Source organism: Nilaparvata lugens, chromosome 5 (assembly GCF_014356525.2).
Source record: "Nilaparvata lugens isolate BPH chromosome 5, ASM1435652v1, whole genome shotgun sequence".
Classification (NCBI taxonomy): Eukaryota; Metazoa; Arthropoda; class Insecta; order Hemiptera; family Delphacidae; genus Nilaparvata; species Nilaparvata lugens.
Window position 1 is genome coordinate 73,663,318 of NC_052508.1, and position 23,879 is coordinate 73,687,196.

At 34.4% G+C, this 23,879-nt stretch overlaps 1 protein-coding gene across 1 annotated transcript in view; it reads right to left on the minus strand.

The window, feature by feature from the left end:
- LOC120351574 overlaps window positions 1–23,879 on the minus strand; it is a gene marked incomplete at its 3' end in the record, with an annotated part of 256,312 nt that overhangs the window by 131,814 nt on the left and 100,619 nt on the right.

Consider the following 23,879-nt stretch of genomic DNA (forward strand, 5'->3'; position numbering starts at 1 on the left):
AACCAACTGGCATTCGCCCAGAACCTGCTCTAAACCCCAATTTGGAATACACAGTCTAGAGGTTATGTGAAAATTATAACTTAACTAGCCGTCAGGCTCGCTTCGCTCGCCGTATCCGTCTAGCCCGGGGGCTCCGCCCCCTGGACCCCCCGACTGGATCGTCCAGGAATGAGATCAGCAGGCTCGCTTCGCTCGCCTGCATTTTTCATGTGAGCGTTTTTATCATATGTTAGGAAGATCCAGTCGGGGGTCCAGACTAAAAGTCTGGCTAAACGGATATGGCGAGCGAAGCGAGCCTGACGGATAGTAATATAATATTCCCAGGAATAGCTCTGATTAAAGTAGCAGTGCCCAATCAATTTCTCCGCGATAAATGCATTTCAATCTGCAACTTGGTGCCAACCTAACAAAGTCAACTCAACTTAATGTCAACCTGACAAAATTATTAAATTAGTTACCAGTTAACAACCGTTTCGAAGAGGTACTCTCTCTAGATTATAGTTCCATATTAACATATGGTATGGACATTTTTCAATTATAAATTGAGAGAATAAGAAGAACATACATGCTAAAAGACGAACTTTAAACCCTTAAAAACCACCCTTAGAGTTAAAATATTGCCAAAAGATTTCTTAGTGCGCCTCTAAAGGGCCAACTGAACATACCTACCGAATTTGAACGTTTTTGGTCTGGTAGATTTTTAGTTCTGCGAGTGAGTGAGTGAATCAGTCAGTCAGTCAGTGAGTGAGTGCCATTTCGCTTTTATATATATAGATTCGTACGAAAAATTTGAGTACAAAAATAGCTATTTATGTATTAAGAGCGTAATGCGCGACTTTATCGCTCGCGCAAAACAGTTTTTGCAAAACAATTTTGCAAGAATGATAAAGAAGCATTACGCGCGAATTACATACAAATTTTTTTTCTACAACAAACTGCCCAAACCTGTTAAATTACTCTTATATCGGTGGAGTTACAATTACCGACTTTCCAGGATCTGACCTTATGGCGAGCTGCTTACCATCAGCTGTTTAACGAGCGTAAAGAAACTCTTCTGCTCATGCGCGAATGATTAGCGAGCGTAAAGTAAATCTACTGCGCATGCGCGGATGGTTAGCGAGCGAAAAAGTAGATTCTCTCCAGAAATAAGATGTTTTACGAGGAGAATTGAGTATGTTAATTCTTTTTTTACACGCAGTTGTAGAAGAAATGTATCTACCACAATTTTGAATGAATTTATCAGATTAATTAATTTTAAAATACAAATCCAAACAAAAATCTTCATTCACAATCGCAAAAAATATTTTCCTCCACCTACTGTCTAAAGTACTTACTTTACTCCCTGGAACCTAATACTAAAGTGTCACTTTTTCGCTCTCGGTAGTAAAAACAGAAAAACTCCCTAGGGAGTAAAAGTGACTCCATTTAAATAACATGGGGAGCATCTCTATTTTGAAACTTACATTGTAATAGGTTAGAAGGTCTGAGCTCAGATAAGAAAGCATAATAGAGGTGTCTGTCATTGAGTCAACTGAATTCAATACCACAACCAGAAATTTGATCAACTCATGAAATATATGTTTGTATGATAATTATTATATTCTTAATATTAGTGGACGATAAAATTTATACAATTTTTAAAATAGTTTATCCTATTCAAAATACCAGCGAACAAATATTTTTGATCTGCAATTCAAATCTGAACCGCGTGATCTGGAGTCAGCCATTTTTGGTAAACACCCATCTGATATAATTTGTTACAACTTTAGCCGATAGATAGCGCAATCGGCAGTGCCAATCAGACGACCGTTTTTAGGTTTTAGATTTTAGGTTATGTTGTTGGAAACATTGTCACCAATACGTAAGTTATTGGAATGCTTTTATTTGCAGTTTCTATAAAAAAATGTAGATGGAGGAAAAATGTTGTGTACATCACGAGTGGAAAATACTTTTTCTCCCTCAGGAAAATTGTTGCAAATCAAACTTTTCCCTCAGGGAGAAAAAGTCATACTTTTCACTCTAGATATACAAATAACTATTTTACACACAGTTGTAGAAAAAAAGATATCTACCACAATTTTGAATTCATCAGATTAATTAATTTCAAAATACAAATCCAAACAAAAATCTTCATTCACAATCGCAAAAAATATTTAAAATGGTCTTTAATTAACAAATATACTCGTGTTGCTATCCTTGTCTAGCATTCAACAAAGCAGGTAGGGCTATCAATTAATTTATAGCTCAGCAAAGTTGCCAAACCGTTTTTCAACAATATAGAAATATAAACAGCTACCCAATATTATGTTTTTGTAACTGTCCAAAACTGTCTGCATTACCTCTCACTCTCTCACAATAGAGAGCGAGAGAGAGAGAAAACGTCGAAGGTAGAGAGACTGAGAGAAAGTGAGATACAGATAGGTGGAGAGAGAGATAGTGGAAAGTCGAAGGTAGAGAGACTGAGAGAGAGAAAAAGAAAGGTAGAGAGAGAGAGAGAAAAAAAAGTCGAAGGTAGAGAGACTGAGAGAGAGAAAAAGAAAGGTAGAGAGAGAGAGTGAAAAAGTCGAAGGTAGAGAGACTGAGACTACATTAGATTTCTTTATTTATGTATGTTACAATATTCACTGGCTTTTACACTAATTTACATTAAATTACGGTAATGCTAATTATCCAACGAATTTCACACAGTATAAATAATAATTCGATGAGAATAAAGATTAAATGCAACTATTACAATAACGATAATATAAAATTGTAATGTAACTTCATAAATCGGTGGTATTCCAACAAATATTCTCTAAGAAGGATATAAAATAATATCCTCCCCAAATTTCTCTCCCAAATTAGGATAAGGTTACACATAGTCCGAAATAGGTTGAGAATTGTAGTTGCTCACTTCACAAAATTTTCAGTCCTTAATTATTTTCACAAAGTAGATTTTTGAATTAAGATGCTTCAAAACCAATAATAAATCTATAATATATAAATAATAATAAAACAAGAAATATTTTACATAATTATCACGATAATAGGGAATATTGGATGAAAAAGACTAAGAAATTGTCAAAAAACCACTGATTTATTGATAATTAGAAAGACCGGTTTCGGTTATTACACCATTGTCAATATCTGATAAACTGAAACTAAATACAAGAGCAGCAGAATTCATACTAGTAGGCGAGTACTGCTATTGGTCGAGGGCATGAACGCCTGCCATTGGCCTAGCTAGACAGTCCTCCCCCTCAACGGTGTGACAAAATGGCGGCTTATGCAACAGAATCACCATGATAATAAAATTTTATTACTCGCCTACTAGTATAAATTCTGCTGCTCTTGTATTTAGTTTTAGTTTATCAGAGATTGACAATGGTGTAATAACCGAAACCGGTCTTTCTAATTATCAATAAATCAGTGGTTTTTTGACAATTTCTTAGTCTTTTTCATTCAATATGAATAATTACCACAATATCAACTCCTCAACTACACAAAAAGGATAGGGAATATTCATATATTGAAGAAACGATTTTGCAGGACCAAATCAACAAACTTAATATTCTGAAGAAGGGAGAATGTTATTCTAACTCATCGAATAGATCGTAGAATAATTATAAAGCATGCTCTCCCAATAACAAGCTCAATCCGCGAGCTCCATACCCAGAATTTATTCAAATAGAAGCAAGGAGCACGTGATTGTTGTAGGAATTTGTAGTAATCGACTCTTTCTATTTGAATTATCACACTGGAAACCCCAACCTCACACCCCAACCAGTTGGTCCCACCAAACAACAAACTCGAGAACTTAATACCCTCTCGACCCTCCCGAAAACACACATATAGGACTAGGTGCGGAGTACTTCCAAGATTACCATATCGATTTCCTGTCTACTAACTTGGCCAAACTTAGCGGAACGGAAAGCTGATTCAAATTTACGGAAAGCCAGTCCGCTTCTGCCGCTTTAACACAAGTATAAGTTTGTTCTCACGCGCAAGTGAGTAGTGGAGGTGGCTTATTGCTCTTTCAAGACCTCTCAATCCCTCTCTGTCTCTCTCCTCCCACCAGGGGACACCCATTTCCATAATGTTTCACAAGAGGCACCAACCTTAACGGAATAGCTATACGTCTTCTTCTGAACTCTCACGCACTCCCCACTCTCAAAAGTTATGATATATTACGTCAGCATTTATATAGCTACATATTAATATCTCAGCAACACTTGTGACATGCGCTCTCCTTTTGATATGCTAATTTATTGGTTTGTAATGTTAGTCATATTGGTTCGGTTCCACTCTCTCAGCACCTTTACTGTAATGATGGATGATTTTTTATCTATTCATTTATCTATTTATAATTAATGTTCAAGTTCTATTAGAGAAATATTCAATTTAAACAGTAGAATTATAAATTTAATTATTAATTTAAGCATTGTCAGTTCCTTACATTGTTGTAATGCTCAAGTTTTATCAATTTAATTATACAGTGGGATTTCTAATTTGATTTTAGCGTTGTCAGTTCCTGCGTTATATGGAGGATTAGTGCACGAAAACAAAAATTAAGTTGGTAAAAATGACAGTGGTTAGTTAGATTTCGATAAGAGTCATTTCAATGGCTACCCTAAATTTATGATAAAATCCCAATCTAGGAATCCAAAACAAGAATAATGTTAATCTAAATCATAATTAAATAATCATCATTTAATAATAAATAATAGTTCTTTTCTATTGATAATTATTATTTCAACTCCAAGAAATGAGAAAATTAACAAATATACATTATAAAATTCGAATCTCGTGGTAAAATGATTACCGTTCGATATTCATATAAATAAAAATAATAAAAAACATAACAATACTACAATAAATATTCTCTGTTGTCTATGTTATTTTTATAAATATTTTTCAGTTCACTTTGAGCATTTTTCTCGTTAATATGAGCAAAAGTCTAAATTTCTGAATCGTGTTTCAGTAATTTTCAGCTGGATGAAACAAACTTAGGTAGGTACGATTCTTCCCGCTAGGTAGCGCGCTTGTCGGTTCAGCCATCTTGTTGTGTTCAGCCATCTTGCAGCTCGGTTCAGCCAACAAGCTGTTGGCGTGTATTTTGAATGTGAAGTTTCTGTTCCATCTGTATTTTTTCTGATTCTTGAATGAATAAAAATGAGAACTTTGGCTGAGAATTTTCAACTTCAATTGGATTATTAATTTTTAGATGAATAAAGGTTGCTATAAATAACAGCATCACACACACAGAGACATTTGATGGATTTCAGCCATCATTTTACCCATAGTCATTCAATCAACCACTTCTCATATTCAATGGTAACTTTAAGAAAAATTAAATGTGAAATACGTGCGCAAAGTTCCTCTGCTGCACTCAAGAAGCCATTCCACCCTCGCCCACGGCTCGGGCGTAAACGTTTCTTTCGGTGCAGCAAACTGTCACTTTGCGCACTAGTTGCACAAATAACTATAGAAAACTACTTCAAAAACATTTCTCAATAATGATGGTGAAAATATATGAGTCATATATGAAATATATCAAACATATAAAGCAAATAATTATTATCATAACTCAAACTTCGGACAACATCAACTTTTTATCAAAATTTTTGGAGAAAACTTGTACCAGCTCAGCCTAGTTTTCCCTTCAATGTCATAAATTATGTTATGATTGTTGTATTTTGTACAATAAATAGATAATAAATATATGAAGTGATGAAGGAGAGGTGTTGTCAAAAAAATTTTGTGTTGGTTACAGGTTCCCTCATCAAGATTTGTCTACGTTGTAGTGGACAATAGAGTATGGACAGAACAAAAAATCGGATTAAATCTATGGTCGTTAAAGCTTGTCGTTAGAAGGACCAGAAAAATTCTCTTATTTTCTCTCTGTCTATCATTTTGATGATGTACTTATTGTATCAATCAATAAAGAATGTATGTAATGATGGATTGAATCTATATTTTTGTTCCTTTGTGTGAAAAATGAATGATTTTGAATACTTGCTTTTTCCGCGTTACCACGTTCAATATTATAAAAATTATATTTCTCCCATCTTGACAGCCAATTCATTACATATTGACCTAACTTCCCGTGAGGTCTCTTTGTTGGTTTCTACGTTTAATCATGAGTAGAGAAAAATTAAGCATGACATTTTGGAGTATTATTGATAAATATTGATGAAACTTGACATTCATAATAATAATACATTCATATTCTTTATTTTAATTGATACTTAATACAATAAGTACATCATCAAAAATGATAGGGAGAGAAAAATGAGGTAACCTTGTGCTATTCCTCTCCCAAGTTTAGATAAGGTTACACATAGTCCCAAATAGGTTAAGTCTTTGTTGACTTCACAAAATTTTCAGTCCTTCATTATTTTCACATAGTAGGTTTAAAAATTCAGATGCTTCAAAACCAAACATTGTTGATAATCTGAACGATCACAGCATTGCAAAGCGAGTAGCCATTATCATTGTTTGTTTATGAATTAATATTTAATTCTTCACGTTAAATTTTTAAAAAAAAATTAATTCTTCACGTTATAATGGCAGTGGATAAAGAAAGGGAAACAACGTTGCCGATCCTCTGTCTCGTCAATGCCTTCTATATTACACTCATTGAAATATGAAAACCAAGTAATTTTCTTTAGTTTATAACAAATAATAATAATTGTTCAACGTAATGCAATCGGATTAATAAATTATTGTTTAGTTATTCTGTTTTAGCTTTTCGTTCCAATTAAGCCATGAAGCCTGTTTTTGTATTTTTGTAATTTATTTTTGATTGTGATTTTTTGTGTTTTGATTTCTTTTATGTATATTCTATTGAGTTGATTTGAATTAAATTATCGATTTACAAATTATTGAAAATTATTTATTCCTGAGCGATCATTTCCATTTCAAAGCGAGTAGCCTTAATCATTGTTTGTTTATAAGTTCATATCACTCTCATATTGATATTTTAAAACCTAGTAATTTTTTTGTTGTTTATAACAAATAATCATAATTGTTCAACGTAACGTAATCGGATTATTAGATTGTTTTTATTCTGTTTAAACTTTTCGTTCAAATTAAACCATGAAGCCTATTTTTGATTGCTTTTGTTTGTGCTTTGATTTCTTTTATGTATATTGTATCGTGTAAATTTTAATACAATTTTTTGATTGATTGATTGAATTACACTCACCAGAACTCTTAGTTACATATTTCTCTCATTTCTATATTATTAGATCATAATTAGTTTTAGTTTTTTATTTTTTGAAAATTATTGTACTGATTTGTTAAGTTCATTTACTTTTGTTTGTGAATTGTCAGTGTTATGAATAAATTTCAATTTCAATTTCAAAATAATTATTACAGTTTTTTATTGATCGTGTCTAGAATCATACTGGAAGGTTAAATCTGAATGTTCTCACTGGTTTTTGCACAGGAATCAATCAATCGACGCACCAATTAGTGCAACAGGAGCTGCAGCCATTAATTAGGATCTGGCAACAATCAGCTTTGTCTCTCATCTATTCACCAAACGAGCTTCAGCTCAAACGAGGCTCAGTGACATCATCCGGAACCAATGTTTTATAGGATAATGGTCTCGAAAAAAAGTAGAAAATTGATAGCAGAGTGGAAGAACAAAAGAGTATGGAGTCCTTCCCGGGATGGAGGCGAAATTTACAAACGAAGAGAACCATCAAAAATAATTAGTTCATTTTCTTCTATTCCATGCTTCCTGAATGATGTTATACCTTGAAGAATCGAAAAATCGGAGTACCTTCGATTTGGGGAGCTACAACTTTGCAGAACATAAATAAAATATTTATTTTGCAGAAAAGGGCAATAAGATATTTAGCAGGTTTAGGCTTTAATCACAGTTGCCGAGATACATTCAGAAATCTTTCAGTTCTCACAGTTCCTTGTATTTTCATTTATAAAGTGATTATGTTAGTGGTAAAAAATATAAACAGCTTTACAACAAATTCAGATGTACACCATCATAATTACCAGGCATAGAAATAATATCAGTGTTCAGTATCATAGACTTTCTCTTTATAAGAAAAAGCCCAGTTATATTGGTGTGAAATTATTGAATAGGCTGCCAACTCATTCAAATCCTAGGACGCATTCCTTTAAAACAGACTTATATAGGTTCTTAAGTGATAAGAGTTACTATGGTATTGACGAATTTTTAAATGGAATGTAGTGTGTTTCAATGCTACTTATGTATGCCAATGTAATTTTAATGTATGATTTACATAATAACTTGCCGTGTGAATTATCTTTTATAAAGTTTTTGACTGTAAATCTTCCTGACGTTATTCAACTGTATGGAAATTTTCTGTATTATTGTTGAAAAATGAATATTCTATTCTTCTATTCTATTCTTTTCTCTGAGTAGGCTATCATAGATGGACCTTGTATGAAGAAAAACCTGGTTATATTGGTAGAAAGATTCACCAAGTACTACCAATTTGGTAGCGGGGAATGATAGAGGATTGAAAATAGGCTTAGAACCATAGTCGGTTAATTAGGAATCTAAATGCATTATAATCAGTAGTTTGCCCCGATATTAAAGAATGAAATAAAGATTCATTTGTAACCTTATAATTCTTATTCTCTCATCAACTCGACTCGCCTCATCATGTGATGATAATTTCATCACAAACCCGTCTCTGAAGACGTAGTCAAACTCCAAATCCAGCAACAGAATAACTGAGTGACAATCTGACAGTCATTGCATGTCTTTAAATATTTATGGGACAAAAGGCACAGATAACAAACTTGATATAGCTGTCAGACGGGGAAAACGGATGCGAGATAACTTGTGAAGATAAGGAGAGAGTGATAGGGACAGGGTGAGGAAAGAAAGGGAGAGAAACAGCGAGAGAAATGATCATCTCTGATAATAACTGCTCGTAGAAACTAACTATTCAACTGGTAGAAGAGCATTTCTCCAGCGCCGACTGGCAATCTGTCGAGTTATTAAATTGACGCAGCAACGATGAACCAAATATAGATATAACTCCAAGCTATCAAATAGGGGAAGAGCATAGTATACACTTCAAAATACAGATATACAGGGCTGGACTGCGATCTTTCATTTTTAATAAATAATCTAATTGGATTTGTTTAGCCGGCTGCTGTTCGGAATCCTTCTTTTTTTATCTCTTTCAACATCTTTTACTATTTCTTCTCCTTCTCCTTGGTAGGCTACAATTCTCCTTCATTATTGCTCTTGATTGCTGTCTGAGTCTCTCTCAACAACACTCCAAGACGAGTCAAGATTTTTATTACTGTTTTGCGCAACTTCTTCTCTTACTTTCATCACTTTTTTAGAGGATGAAGGAAAAGGCTAGTGCTAGACTAGCTGGCCTATTCCGGGCTAGTGGCTCAGATTATTTATCTCATTTGCTATAGTGAGGTGCACATTACAATTGCAGTGCTAGAGAAAGATAGGAGAACAATGTTTCCAAACCTCTGTCTTGTCAATGTCTTCTATAGACGGTAGCTGATACAGGTTTATTGATGTAATATTAACTGTTCATTCTTGTTTAAAAAATCAATTATATTCTATCTAGCAATGAATTATATTTCTCAATGTTATCATAATGAATCTCCACAATCAAGATAAAATCTTTGTTAATCGATTATTAATTATACATTGTTAAAAGGCGATCTGGCAACAGAGCAAAGCGAGGAAGAGATAGCGCTATCTGCTTTGTTGGACGATAGACAAGGATAGCAATACCATTGCTTATGAAACACTGCCATTATAACGTGGACTTCACTATAGTAGCTAGAAACTTGTAGATCATTTATTACAATAGCCGGAAATGACAGAGGGTGAATTTCTATTGATTAATTATTTCTGCTATAAATCACGTTTTATGAACTTATTACTCATTAATATTGTCGCAGGGAAACAATAAATTATGAATGATACAGTTGGCAGCTCTGTAGATGACTAAAATCTTGTACATTTCATTTCCTCAAACACACAAGAGTTCTTTCCCCACACACAGACCAATAGTCTATGTGGGGAATAGTATATTTCGCACCTAGAGCAGAAAATGAGATTTTTCCAGCTCGAAATCGGTTTTCAAAGAAAAGATTGAGAGCTGGAAAAACATTTTTGCCCGTGGTGCAAACAATATTTTTCGCCACACTACAGGTATTGCTGACAAAATAAATAGAGAATACGAAATAAAGAATAGGTACTTGTTAAGCTATCGTACCTATCTCTTGATTTTAGTGGTAGAAGATTTGCAGTCAGGATTTCAGATTCTTTTAAAATTTCACTTGGAATACCACAGTCACATTCAAGCATTTTTCGAAATGCACTAATCAACAATAAATAATTGAATAAAACTGGTTGCGAAGCGAATTAGTTTGATTCAAAACTGGAACTGAAATCATGGCGACTTCAGCTGATGATGAAAGTGGACACTCGCCCGATCTAGCGGATGACTTATTAACTACTTCCATGAGCGGCTGGAAAGAGACAACTTTCTGGCCTAGACCGGAAAAGAAACCCTTTTCTGACGTCGTCTGCAAACAAGGTCTTTCAGATCTACATAGGGACTGGAAAACAGCTGCATTCTGTGCAGTGTGGCGAAAATATTTATTTCCTGATAATATGCATAGAATTGTAATGTGAATGTTTCATTCGTGTATTTTGTTTATGAAAAAATCTGGTTTGGCGCACTCACACAACTTTCCTTGCCGTTATGAAAATTGATCACCTGACGCTAGTGTTCCCGCGCATCTCAAGTCTACTGTTCTAAGATTTGATCCAGCTGGTGACAGGGCAATAACGCTGGAGACCCACGAGGTCTGCAATCTCTTCATAGTGAATCATTTGATAGAATCAACAGTTGCCAAGAGTTTGCAATTGGATAATCACATTTTCTCGAATCTCGAGCTTATTTTTAATTTCAGGTGAAAATGTTACTGAACATTAATTATAGTGATTCTCATGCTCAATCTTTTCCACTCAATTTTTTCTTGTTAAAATTGTATCTGAAGCTTGATAATTGAGAATCTAAAATCAAACTTTGCATAGATGGGGCGGAGCTCCTGGAATTTTCACAGATATGGGACTTGTGGCAGTTGATAGAGATTATCGATGACTATTTCAGGTATAACTTAATCAAAATCGTTGGAGCCGTTTTCGAGAAAATCGCGAAAAACCCTGTTGACTACATTTGCGCCATTTTGATCGAAATTGTTCGTGTCAGATCCTTATATTGAAAGGACCTTACGTTCCAAATTTCAAGTCATTCCGTTAATTGGGAGATGAGACGCACATACACTCATACACACACACACACACACACACACACAAACACACACACACACATACAGACCAATACCCAAAAACCACTTTTTTGGACTCAGGGGACCTTGAAACGTATAGAAATTTAGAAATTGTGGTACCTCAATTTTTTTCGGAAAGCAATACTTTCCTTACCTATGGTAATAGGGCAAGGAAAGTAAAAAATTCGATTAAATTGAATTAGAGCACATTCAGTAATTGAATTGGATTCAGTTTATGAAAAATTTGATAAATCAATAGTTATTTGTATATCTAGAGTGAAAAGTGCTGTTTTTTCTCCCTGAGGGAAAAGTTTGAAGCCCAAGGCGAAGCCGAGGGCAACAATTTTCCTGAGGGAGAAAAAACATTTTTCACTCGTGATATACACAACATTTTTCCTCCACCTACATTTTTATAAAAACTGCAAATAAAATAATTTTTAAAAACGTATGTGACCAAACAATGTGTTACAACATAATCTGAAAAGTAAACAGAAACAGCTGGCTTGTAATCACAGTTCTCCGACAGCACTATCTGTCGGCTAAAGTTGTAACAACAATGACAGCCACAACTACAGCTATGATGAAGTTCCCGTTTCAAATTTGATTAGTTAATAAGTAATATTCGTTGGCTGGTATTTTGAATAACATGGATTAAAAGAAAAAAATATATAAATTTTTTCTAGTATAGTGATATGAAGTTTGTAATAATAATTTCAGCATACAAACATAAATTTTATATATCGATCAAATGTCTGGTTGAGGTATTGAATTTAGTTGGTTTAATGACTACTCTATATGCTTCCTCATCTGAGCTTAGACCTTCTGACCTATTCCAAATGTACGTTTTCAAAATAGTGATTCTCATGCTCAATCTTTTCCACTCAATTTTTTCTTGTTAAAATTGTATCTGAAGCTTGATAATTGAGAATCTAAAATCAAACTTTGCATAGATGGGGCGGAGCTCCTGGAATTTTCACAGATATGGGACTTGTGGCAGTTGATAGAGATTATCGATGACTATTTCAGGTATAACTTAATCAAAATCGTTGGAGCCGTTTTCGAGAAAATCGCGAAAAACCCTGTTGACTACATTTGCGCCATTTTGATCGAAATTGTTCGTGTCAGATCCTTATATTGAAAGGACCTTACGTTCCAAATTTCAAGTCATTCCGTTAATTGGGAGATGAGACGCACATACACTCATACACACACACACACACACACACACACAAACACACACACACACATACAGACCAATACCCAAAAACCACTTTTTTGGACTCAGGGGACCTTGAAACGTATAGAAATTTAGAAATTGTGGTACCTCAATTTTTTTCGGAAAGCAATACTTTCCTTACCTATGGTAATAGGGCAAGGAAAGTAAAAAATTCGATTAAATTGAATTAGAGCACATTCAGTAATTGAATTGGATTCAGTTTATGAAAAATTTGATAAATCAATAGTTATTTGTATATCTAGAGTGAAAAGTGCTGTTTTTTCTCCCTGAGGGAAAAGTTTGAAGCCCAAGGCGAAGCCGAGGGCAACAATTTTCCTGAGGGAGAAAAAACATTTTTCACTCGTGATATACACAACATTTTTCCTCCACCTACATTTTTATAAAAACTGCAAATAAAATAATTTTTAAAAACGTATGTGACCAAACAATGTGTTACAACATAATCTGAAAAGTAAACAGAAACAGCTGGCTTGTAATCACAGTTCTCCGACAGCACTATCTGTCGGCTAAAGTTGTAACAACAATGACAGCCACAACTACAGCTATGATGAAGTTCCCGTTTCAAATTTGATTAGTTAATAAGTAATATTCGTTGGCTGGTATTTTGAATAACATGGATTAAAAGAAAAAAATATATCAATTTTTTCTAGTATAGTGATATGAAGTTTGTAATAATAATTTCAGCATACAAACATAAATTTTATATATCGATCAAATGTCTGGTTGAGGTATTGAATTTAGTTGGTTTAATGACTACTCTATATGCTTCCTCATCTGAGCTTAGACCTTCTGACCTATTCCAAATGTACGTTTTCAAAATAGAGATGCTTCCCATGTTATTTAAATGGAGTCACTTTTACTCCCTAGGGAGTTTTTCTGCTTTTTAGTACCGAGAGCGAAAAAGTGACACTTTAGTATCATGTTTCAGGGAGTAAAGTAAGTACTTTTGACAGTAGGTGGGGAAAAATAATATTCTGATAACATTACACATTCTACAATATAAGTATCCCTGAGGAGATAACTTGGACAAGATGCATAATACACGTCGTACAACAATACATAAAATTAAAAAGAAAAAGAAGTCATTGTCTACCCCAGAAATTTGCAATACTGTAAATCAAGCGTACATCAAGCGTAAATCATAAGTCATCAAGCATAAATCAAGCGTACTCATGACAGGCAGAACAGACTGCACACGCCAAATGAAACCACATCTTTCGCATGAAAGACGCATTATTACGTCTGAACTACTCAACTGATTAACTTGGAATTTTGCATATAGATTCTTTATTCACTGAGGATGGTTGAAGGCAAATTTGAATTCTTCAAGATTTCAGTAGATCAAGAAGTCAGTTCGTCAAGTTTTCAATAATTAGACTCTTACGGAGCAAGGGTTACCTGCTAGTAGGAAAAAAAATGGCATAACGAATGCACCCCCACTTTTTTACATTATTGTTCGTTGAAATTTCACAGTTTGAAACTTTCTTCTACCCTGTGTCACTCTGTATAGGCTATATGATATAAATAATGGAATCTATTCAATCTTTCATTATTAGATAAAAAGACTAAGAAATTGTCAAAAACTACAGATTTATTGATACTTGAAAAGACCGGTTTCGGTTGTTACACCATTGTCAATCTCTGATGAACTAAAACTAAATACAAGAGGAGCAGAATTTATACTGGTAGGCGAGTACTGCTATTGGTCGAGGGCATGAACGCCTGCCATTGGCCCAGCTAGACAGTCTTCTCCCACTTAACAGAGACGTCAGAAAATGGCGGCTTAAACAACAGACTCGCCATGATAAAAAAATTTACTTCCAGTACAAAATAAAAACCGAGTGAAAGATAATGAAACAAATTTGGGCATGAGCCTGTTGTGCCTATCCTCATGTTAAGTATTTGTACACAATGTCATGAATAAATAAATGTGATAAATATGTAAATAGGAAAACTATCGAATAATGTATGCTTACAATGTTATGATAAAACTAAATATTTGTAGTGATGTATTAGTTGAAATGAATTTGGTGATTTAAACTATACTGGGAACGGTGTCACAAAATGGCTGGTAGAAGTTCCAAAAGTAGAATTAGAAGAACACATCAGAGATTGTAATAAACAAAATGGGGAATCTAACTTTGCAGAATATTTGATAACAAATAGTCACAAGTTCACAGTTGAGGAGAATGTTAAGTTTCTGTATGTTGATAACAAAGGCAGATCTTTGAATATTCTAAAGGCTTTAAAAATAACAACAGTATTTGAGGACAATTCCCAATATAGTTTAAATGACCAGATTCATTTCAACCAATACAAAACTACGAAATTAGTCTTATCATAACATTGTAAGCATACATTAGTCAATAGTTTTCCTATTTACATATTTGTTTTATTATCTTTCACTTGTTTCCTTAGTTCTTATCTTGTACTGTAAGTAAATGTTGTTATCATGACGAGTCTGTTGCTTAAGCCGCCATTAGACTGTCTAGCTGGGCCAATGGCAGGCGTTCATGCTCTTGACCAATAGCAGTACTCGCCTACTAGTATAAATTCTGCTGCTCTTGTATTAAGTTTATCAGTGATTGACAATGGTGTAACAACCGAAGCCGGTCTTTCTAAGTATCAATGAATCTGTGGTTTTTGACAATATCTTAGTAGTTTTATTTAATATGAATATTTACCACAATATCAACTTCTCAACTACATAAAAAATTCATTATTAATCATTGAAAAATAATTCCAATTCAAATCATTAGAAAAACTCCTATCCACAACAAATAAAAGAATGAATTCCAATTTTATTCCTAATTTTTGACTAGAATAAACAATTTCACTACACTTCCAACTTCAAACTCCTCCAATTAGCATACAATTTTTCCTAGTACTCTTTTTTCAGCAACTTCTCTCTTACTACTTCATTTTTCATCGTCTTTCGTTTTCTTGTCTTCATCTTTTTTCTCTGTTTCACTTTATTTCTCTTCTGATCAACTCCCTCCTAATAAGTTCCTCTACCTTACTCTCTCCAATTACCATGCGATTTTTCCTTTTAATTTTTTCAGCGCCTTTTCTTTCTTCATTTTTCATGGTCTCTCTTTTCTTGTCTTCATATTTTTTCTCTGCTTCCAATCATTTTTCTCCCGATAAACTCTTTTCCAATAAGTTCCTCTACTTTTATCTCTCCAATTACCATGCAATTGTTTCTTTCATCCTTTTTTCAGCACCTTCTCTCTTACTTCTTCATTTTTCATCGTCTCTCTTTGTCTTGTCTTCATCTTTTTTCTCTGTTTCACTTTATTTCTCTTCTGATCAACTCCCTCCTAATAAGTTCCTCTACCTTACTCTCTCCAATTACCATGCGATTTTTCCTTTTAATTTTTTCAGCGCCTTTTTCTTTCTTCATTTTTCATGGTCTCTCTTTTTCTTGTCTTCATATTTTTTCTCTGCTTCCAATCATTTTTCTCCCGATAAACTCTTTTCCAATAAGTTCCTCTACTTTTATCTCTCCAATTACCATGCAATTGTTTCTTTCATCCTTTTTTCAGCACCTTCTCTCTTACTTCTTCATTTTTCATCGTCTCTCTTTTTCTTGTCTTCATCTTTTTTCTCTGTTTCTCTTTATTTCTCTTCTGATTAACTCTTTTCCAATAAGTTTCTCTCTGCAATTCTAATGCAATTTCCCTCTATTTTTTTCGGCACCTTTTCTCTTCTTCATTTTTCATCGTCTCTCTTTTTCTTGTCTTCATATTTTTTCTCTGCTTCCAATCATTTTTCTCCCGATAAACTCTTTTCCAATAAGTTCCTCTACTTTTATCTCTCCAATTACCATGCAATTGTTTCTTTCATCCTTTTTTCAGCACCTTCTCTCTTACTTCTTCATTTCTCATCGTCTCTCTTTGTCTTGTCTTCATATTTTTTCTCTGTTTCTCTTTATTTCTCTTCTGATTAACTCTTTTCCAATAAGTATCTCTCTGCAATTCTAATGCAATTTTCCTTTATTTTTTTCAGCACATTTTCTCTTCTTCATTTTTCATCGTCTCTCTTTTTCTTGTCTTCATCTTTTTTCTCTGTTTTTCTTCTGATTATTCAATATTTAATAATATCTATTCGACCAATCAACATACACTAAGTACATACACAAATACACAAAGTGTATTTTTCTTCTGATTAACTCTCTTCTGATAAGATCCTCCACCTTCCTCTCTCTCTCTCTCTCTCTCTCTCTCTCTCTCTCTCTCTCTCACTCTCTCTCTCACTCTCTCTCTCTCTCTCTCTACTGAAATTGAAGAAAACTCTGAAGAGAGATTAAACTATGATTTTGTATTGTATTGGAGGGTTAAGTGTAAGAGAGGGCCGACTGCGCCCTAACTTCGCCCTCCAAGATCAAAAATAAAGACAGTCATTCTATTCTATTCTACTCTATTCTATTCTATTCTCTCTCTCTTCACAGTACATCAATTCAACTTTATTGATTCATACAATAAGAACATCATCAAAATTAAAGGGAGAGAAATAACTTCACCTCTCTCTCCATTGTACATCAACAAAGAGTGGCAACTTTTCTTGGACATACTTGATTTGGAATTAGAGGCATACCAGACTTCAACTTTCTCCACAACAGAAAAAGTTGGTAGAAGTTCGGGGCTCGATTGTCAGTCGGTAACTTGGAAATTGCGTTTCCGTCTGTCTTCAGCCTCGCGAATATTTCGCATTCAAGCAATGAAATAGAACGAATTCTTTGTTATGAGGGCTAAATTGAGAAGTCAGCACATTTGCGAGAAGCTTTCCATTCTATGGCATACACTCCATGTGGACTGAATTATAAAAGATTCAAGCCATTCGTACATTGGATAGACTTTGTTCACATTTAAAACTAGTATGTGAGTCTACTCATAAAGAACTTATCAGAAATAGAAAAAAAAATAAAAATCTTAGTAGATACCTTTTTTTGAAATATTTAATCACAACATGTTTCGGACATTGATGCCATTTTCAAGTGATATGAAATAAATAAATAAATACCGCCAGAAGATTCTTATTTTGATCATATGTTAGTAAGGGTTCTAAATTTTTATTTTTTTTCCTATTTCTATAAAAGTAGCACTATACAGAAAATAGATAAAGAACTTATCAGTTATTTGGTGTAAGGGTAAGCATTTCGGAGCGGCAATTAGGAGGTACTGGCTTCGATACTGGCTGACAAATAATTTTTGTATAGTAGCGCTCATCGAATTTCAATCTAGCTGTTTACCCTGTTGTCAATATTTGTAGTAGCAGAAGTCTCCGGGATTCAATTTGCATTTTCGTTTAATAATAACTACTAATCAGTTATGTTATTGATTCATTGACTCATACAATAAGAACATCATCAAAATTAAAGGGAGAGAAATAACTTCACCTCTCTCTCCATTGTACATCAACAAAGAGTGGCAACTTTTCTTGGACATACTTGATTTGGAATTAGAGGCATACCAGACTTCAACTTTCTCCACAACAGAAAAAGTTGGTAGAAGTTCGGGGCTCGATTGTCAGTCGGTAACTTGGAAATTGCGTTTCCGTCTGTCTTCAGCCTCGCGAATATTTCGCATTCAAGCAATGAAATAGAACGAATTCTTTGTTATGAGGGCTAAATTGAGAAGTCAGCACATTTGCGAGAAGCTTTCCATTCTATGGCATACACTCCATGTGGACTGAATTATAAAAGATTCAAGCCATTCGTACATTGGATAGACTTTGTTCACATTTAAAACTAGTATGTGAGTCTACTCATAAAGAACTTATCAGAAATGGAAAGAAAAATAAAAATCTTAGTAGCCTTTTTTTGAAATATTTAATCACAACATGTTTCGGACATTGATGCCATTTTCAAGTGATATGAAATAAATAAATAAATACCGCCAGAAGATTCTTATTTTGATCATATGTTAGTAAGGGTTCTAAATTTTTATTTTTTTTCCTATTTCTATAAAAGTAGCACTATACAGAAAATAGATAAAGAACTTATCAGTTATTTGGTGTAAGGGTAAGCATTTCGGAGCGGCAATTAGGAGGTACTGGCTTCGATACTGGCTGACAAATAATTTTTGTATAGTAGCGCTCATCGAATTTCAATCTAGCTGTTTACCCTGTTGTCAATATTTGTAGTAGCAGAAGTCTCCGGGATTCAATTTGCATTTTCGTTTAATAATAACTACTAATCAGTTATGTTATTGATTCATTGACTCATACAATAAGTACATCTTCAAAATGATAGGGAGAGAAAAAATAAGGTAACCTTGTGCTATTCCTCTCCCAAATTTAGATGAGGTTACACATATTCCGATAAAGGTTTAAGTCTTGTAGTTGTTCAGTTCACAAAGTTTTCAGTCCTTGATTATTTTCACAAAGTAGATTTTTAAATTCAGATGCTCCAAAATCAAACAAAGAAGGAATATTTCACATTATTATCACTAAAATAGGAAGAATTTACATATTTGAGAAATAATTTTGAAGGACCAGATAAACAAACTTCAATTTGAATGTTTGTAAACAGGACATGAAGTTGAAAGATGTGGTTCTTGGAAATGACAAGCATGCCTCTACCGAATATATTAATATCCTCTTCTATACTCATACAATGTTCACCGCTATCCTATTATATTAAGCGAACAATTTCTGTATTTTTATATCTGGTTATTTATTTATATCTATATCTGGTTATTCATGTTCAACGGATCTCGAAAACGGCTCTAACGATTTCCACGAAATTTGGAACATAGTAGGTTTATGATATAAAGATTCGATTGCACTAGGTATCATCCTTCGGAAAACCCGCTGAACGACATTAAAAGGATAATTCATCCTCGGCTGAAACAGCTGTGGATTGTAAAAAAGTGAGTGAGCGAGTGAGTATGTGAAGAATGGAAATATCGCATCCCTGAAATTCTAAGATGACATATAGCCAGCTGTGGAATATGAACACGATCATTTTAGAGAATTTGTGTTCTGTTTACCAATAAATAAGAATAACGAGCGAAGCTCGGTGCCCCGATATTTATCACTAAAATAGAAAAAATTCACATCTTTGAGAAATATTTTGAAGGACCAAATAAACAAACTCAATTCTGAATGTGTGTAAACATGACATAATGTTGAAACATGTGGTTCTTGGAAATGACAAGCATGCCTCTACCGAATATATCAATATCCTATTCTATATTCATACAAAGTTCATCGCTATCCTATTATATTAAGCTTCGTACACATATTCGCGCTTCCAACCAGCACCGAGCACGCTCCTCCCTCGTACCGCCCTCGTAGCGCCCTCGTACCACCATCGAACCACAGTCGCACCGCCCACGCACCCATCATGAACGTTACGGAAGATGTTAGATCTTCTCGCGTTCCCCGGTCGAACCACTGTTGCTCCCCGGTCGATCATCAATCGCTCTGCTGGAGTGACGTTCGGTTGCGGAGCAGAGCGAAAGTCTGTACGCACCTTAAAGCGAGCAATTTCTGTATTTGTATATCTGGTTATTTATTCATATTTATATCTTCTTGTTATTTATGTTCAACGGATCTCGAAAACGGCTCTAACGATTTTCACAAAATCTGGAAAATAGTGGGTTTTTGATATAAAGATTCGATTGCACTAGGTATCATCCTTCGGAAAACCCGCTGAACGACATTAAAAGGATAATTATCATTCATCCTTGGAAAAACAGCTGATGATTATTTCGTCGTCTGTTGATGATGGAAGTGAGAGAGAGAGTTCATATGTGTGGGACTGTGTCAAAATTATAACTCAGCTGTTGAAATTTTGTAATCATTCAATCAGGTACTTAGTGCCGGTTGCAAAAAAGCCGAGTTATTTACAATCCTGATTAATTCCAGTAGATCCATCTTCTTGAAATGGTCTTTTCAGATTTGGTTCACGTGGAATTAATCAGGATTAAAATTTGACTTGCTTTTGTGCAACCGGGCCTTTGTGAGAGAAATTTTAGCATTCCTCTGGGAATTAATCTCAATTTACTGTGATTAGATAGAACATATGAATGTTATTATGATTTCTTTTTACTTTCCTTGCCCTATTACCATAGGTAAGGTAAGTATTGCTTTCCAAAAAAATTTAAGGTACCCTAATTTCAAGTTTAATATACGTTTCAAGGTCCCCTGGGTCCAAAAACATGATTTTTGGGTGTTGGTCTGTGTGTGTGTGTGTGGTGTGTGTGTGTGTGTGTGTGTGTGTGTGTGTGTGTGTGTGTGGTGTGTGTGGTGTGTGTGTGTGTGTGTGTGTGTGTATGTGTGTATGTCTGTGAACACGATAACTCCATTCCTAATCAACCGATTGACTTGAAATTTTAAACTTAAGGTCATTATACCATGAGGATCCGACAATAAGAAATTCAATAAAATTGAATTCAAAATGGCGGATAATTACTAAAAAACCATGTTTTTTACGGTTTTCTCGAAAACGGCTCTAACAATTTTCTTCAAATTTATACCATGTAAAGCTATTTATAAGCCCTATCAACTAACATAAGTCTCATTTCTGGGAAAATTGCAGGAGCTCCGTAATATTCTTGAGAAAAATGACGGATAATTACTAAAAAACCATGTTTTTCACGGTTTTCTCGAAAACGGCTCCAACGATTTTCTTCAAATTTATACCATGGATAGCTATCTATAAGCCCTACCAACTGACATGAGTCTCATTTCTGAGAAAATTGTAGGAGCTCCGTAATATTCTTGAGAAAAATGACAGTTACTAAAAAACCATTTTTTTCACGATTTTCTCAAAAACGGCTCTAACGAATTTTTTGAAATCCATACCCTGTATAGTTATTTATTAGCTCTATCAACTGACATGAGTCTTTTTCCTGGGGTACTAATGAGGGGTCCACCCAATTCTTGAGAAATGGACTTTGTAACCTCCTTCTCGTGCATGAGGTATGCTGGTACACGGTTTTTACTTTTTCTTCTTCCATATACCGTGGGTGAGTAGAGCAGTTTATAAAAAGAACACAGTCATAGTCGAGATATTTCATCTGTAGAACAGCTGTTTTGACGACTTAAAAAAAATCCATCGAATTTCACAATTTACACAAAGGAAAAAGTACTCTGAAAACAATTATATATACACATATAAAGTAGTCTGATCGTAGTTGCAAATATGTTGCCGTCAATCGTCATTATGTTATTCCCCTAAATTATTCTCGTTTGATAATGAGACCATATACCGTGGATAGGTAGAGCAGTTTATAAAAAGAACACAGTCATAGTCAAGATATTTCATCTGTAGAACAGCTGTTTTGACGACTTTAAAAAAATCATCTAATTTCAAAATTTACACGAAGGAAAAAGTACTCTGAAAACAATTATATATATAATTATACACATACACAGTAGTCTGATTGTAGTTGCGAATATTTTGCCGCCAATCGTCATTATGTTCTTCCCCTAAATTATTCTCGTCTGAGAATGAGGCTTACAGTTCAATGAGCAAGGAAAGTTGTGTGAGTGTACCACACCAGATTTTTCGTAATATTTTTTTTATGCTTTTGTACTCCAGAGCGAAGCTCGGTCTCCGATATTGAATTTCAAAGTGTTGAATTTATACTCGATAACATACTGCTAACGTGCTGCAAGCTGCTTTATGTAAGTAAGCTTACGTCATTTTCATATTTACGCGATCAATCATCGAGTACCATATTACTTTTTGATATCTATCCATGACTGGCTGCATGGTACACTATCAATCACCCCCATGCAGCCTCGTGGCCGGTGGTAACTGTTGATATTAACGTTCACTGCATAAATAGTGAGGTCCACGTTATAATGGCAGTGTTTGATTGGCAACGGTATTGCTATCCTTGTCTATCATTCAATAAAGCGTATAGTGCTATCTCTTTCTCGCTTTGCTCTGTTGCCAGATCGTCTCTCAACAATGTAGAATCGATAATTAATTAACAAAATGTTTCATCTTTCTCATGAAAACTAATTTAGAGATTACAGAAGAATTCTTAGTTGAAAAAATCTGGTGTGGCGCACTCACACAACTTTCCTTGCCGTTATGAAAATTGATCACCTGACGCTAGTGTTCCCGCGCATCTTAAGTCCACTATTCAAAGATTTGAGCCAGCTGGTGACAGGGTAATAACGCTGGAGACACACATGAGGTCTGATATCTCTTCATAGTGAATGATTTAATAGAAACAACAATAATTTGCAATTGAATAATCACATTTTCTCGAATTTAAAGCTTATTTTCAATTTTAGGTGAAAATGCTACTGAACATTGATTGTAGAGATTTTCATGCTCTATCAACTGACATGAGTCTTTTTCCTGGGGTACTAATGAGGGGTCCACCCAATTCTTGAGAAATGGACTTTGTAACCTCCTTCTCGTGCATGAGGTATGCTGGTACACGGTTTTTACTTTTTCTTCTTCCATATACCGTGGGTGAGTAGAGCAGTTTATAAAAAGAACACAGTCATAGTCGAGATATTTCATCTGTAGAACAGCTGTTTTGACGACTTAAAAAAAATCCATCGAATTTCACAATTTACACAAAGGAAAAAGTACTCTGAAAACAATTATATATACACATATAAAGTAGTCTGATCGTAGTTGCAAATATGTTGCCGTCAATCGTCATTATGTTATTCCCCTAAATTATTCTCGTTTGATAATGAGACCATATACCGTGGATAGGTAGAGCAGTTTATAAAAAGAACACAGTCATAGTCAAGATATTTCATCTGTAGAACAGCTGTTTTGACGACTTTAAAAAAATCATCTAATTTCAAAATTTACACGAAGGAAAAAGTACTCTGAAAACAATTATATATATAATTATACACATACACAGTAGTCTGATTGTAGTTGCGAATATTTTGCCGCCAATCGTCATTATGTTCTTCCCCTAAATTATTCTCGTCTGAGAATGAGGCTTACAGTTCAATGAGCAAGGAAAGTTGTGTGAGTGTACCACACCAGATTTTTCGTAATATTTTTTTTATGCTTTTGTACTCCAGAGCGAAGCTCGGTCTCCGATATTGAATTTCAAAGTGTTGAATTTATACTCGATAACATACTGCTAACGTGCTGCAAGCTGCTTTATGTAAGTAAGCTTACGTCATTTTCATATTTACGCGATCAATCATCGAGTACCATATTACTTTTCGATATCTATCCATGACTGGCTGCATGGTACACTATCAATCACCCCCATGCAGCCTCGTGGCCGGTGGTAACTGTTGATATTAACGTTCACTGCATAAATAGTGAGGTCCACGTTATAATGGCAGTGTTTGATTGGCAACGGTATTGCTATCCTTGTCTATCATT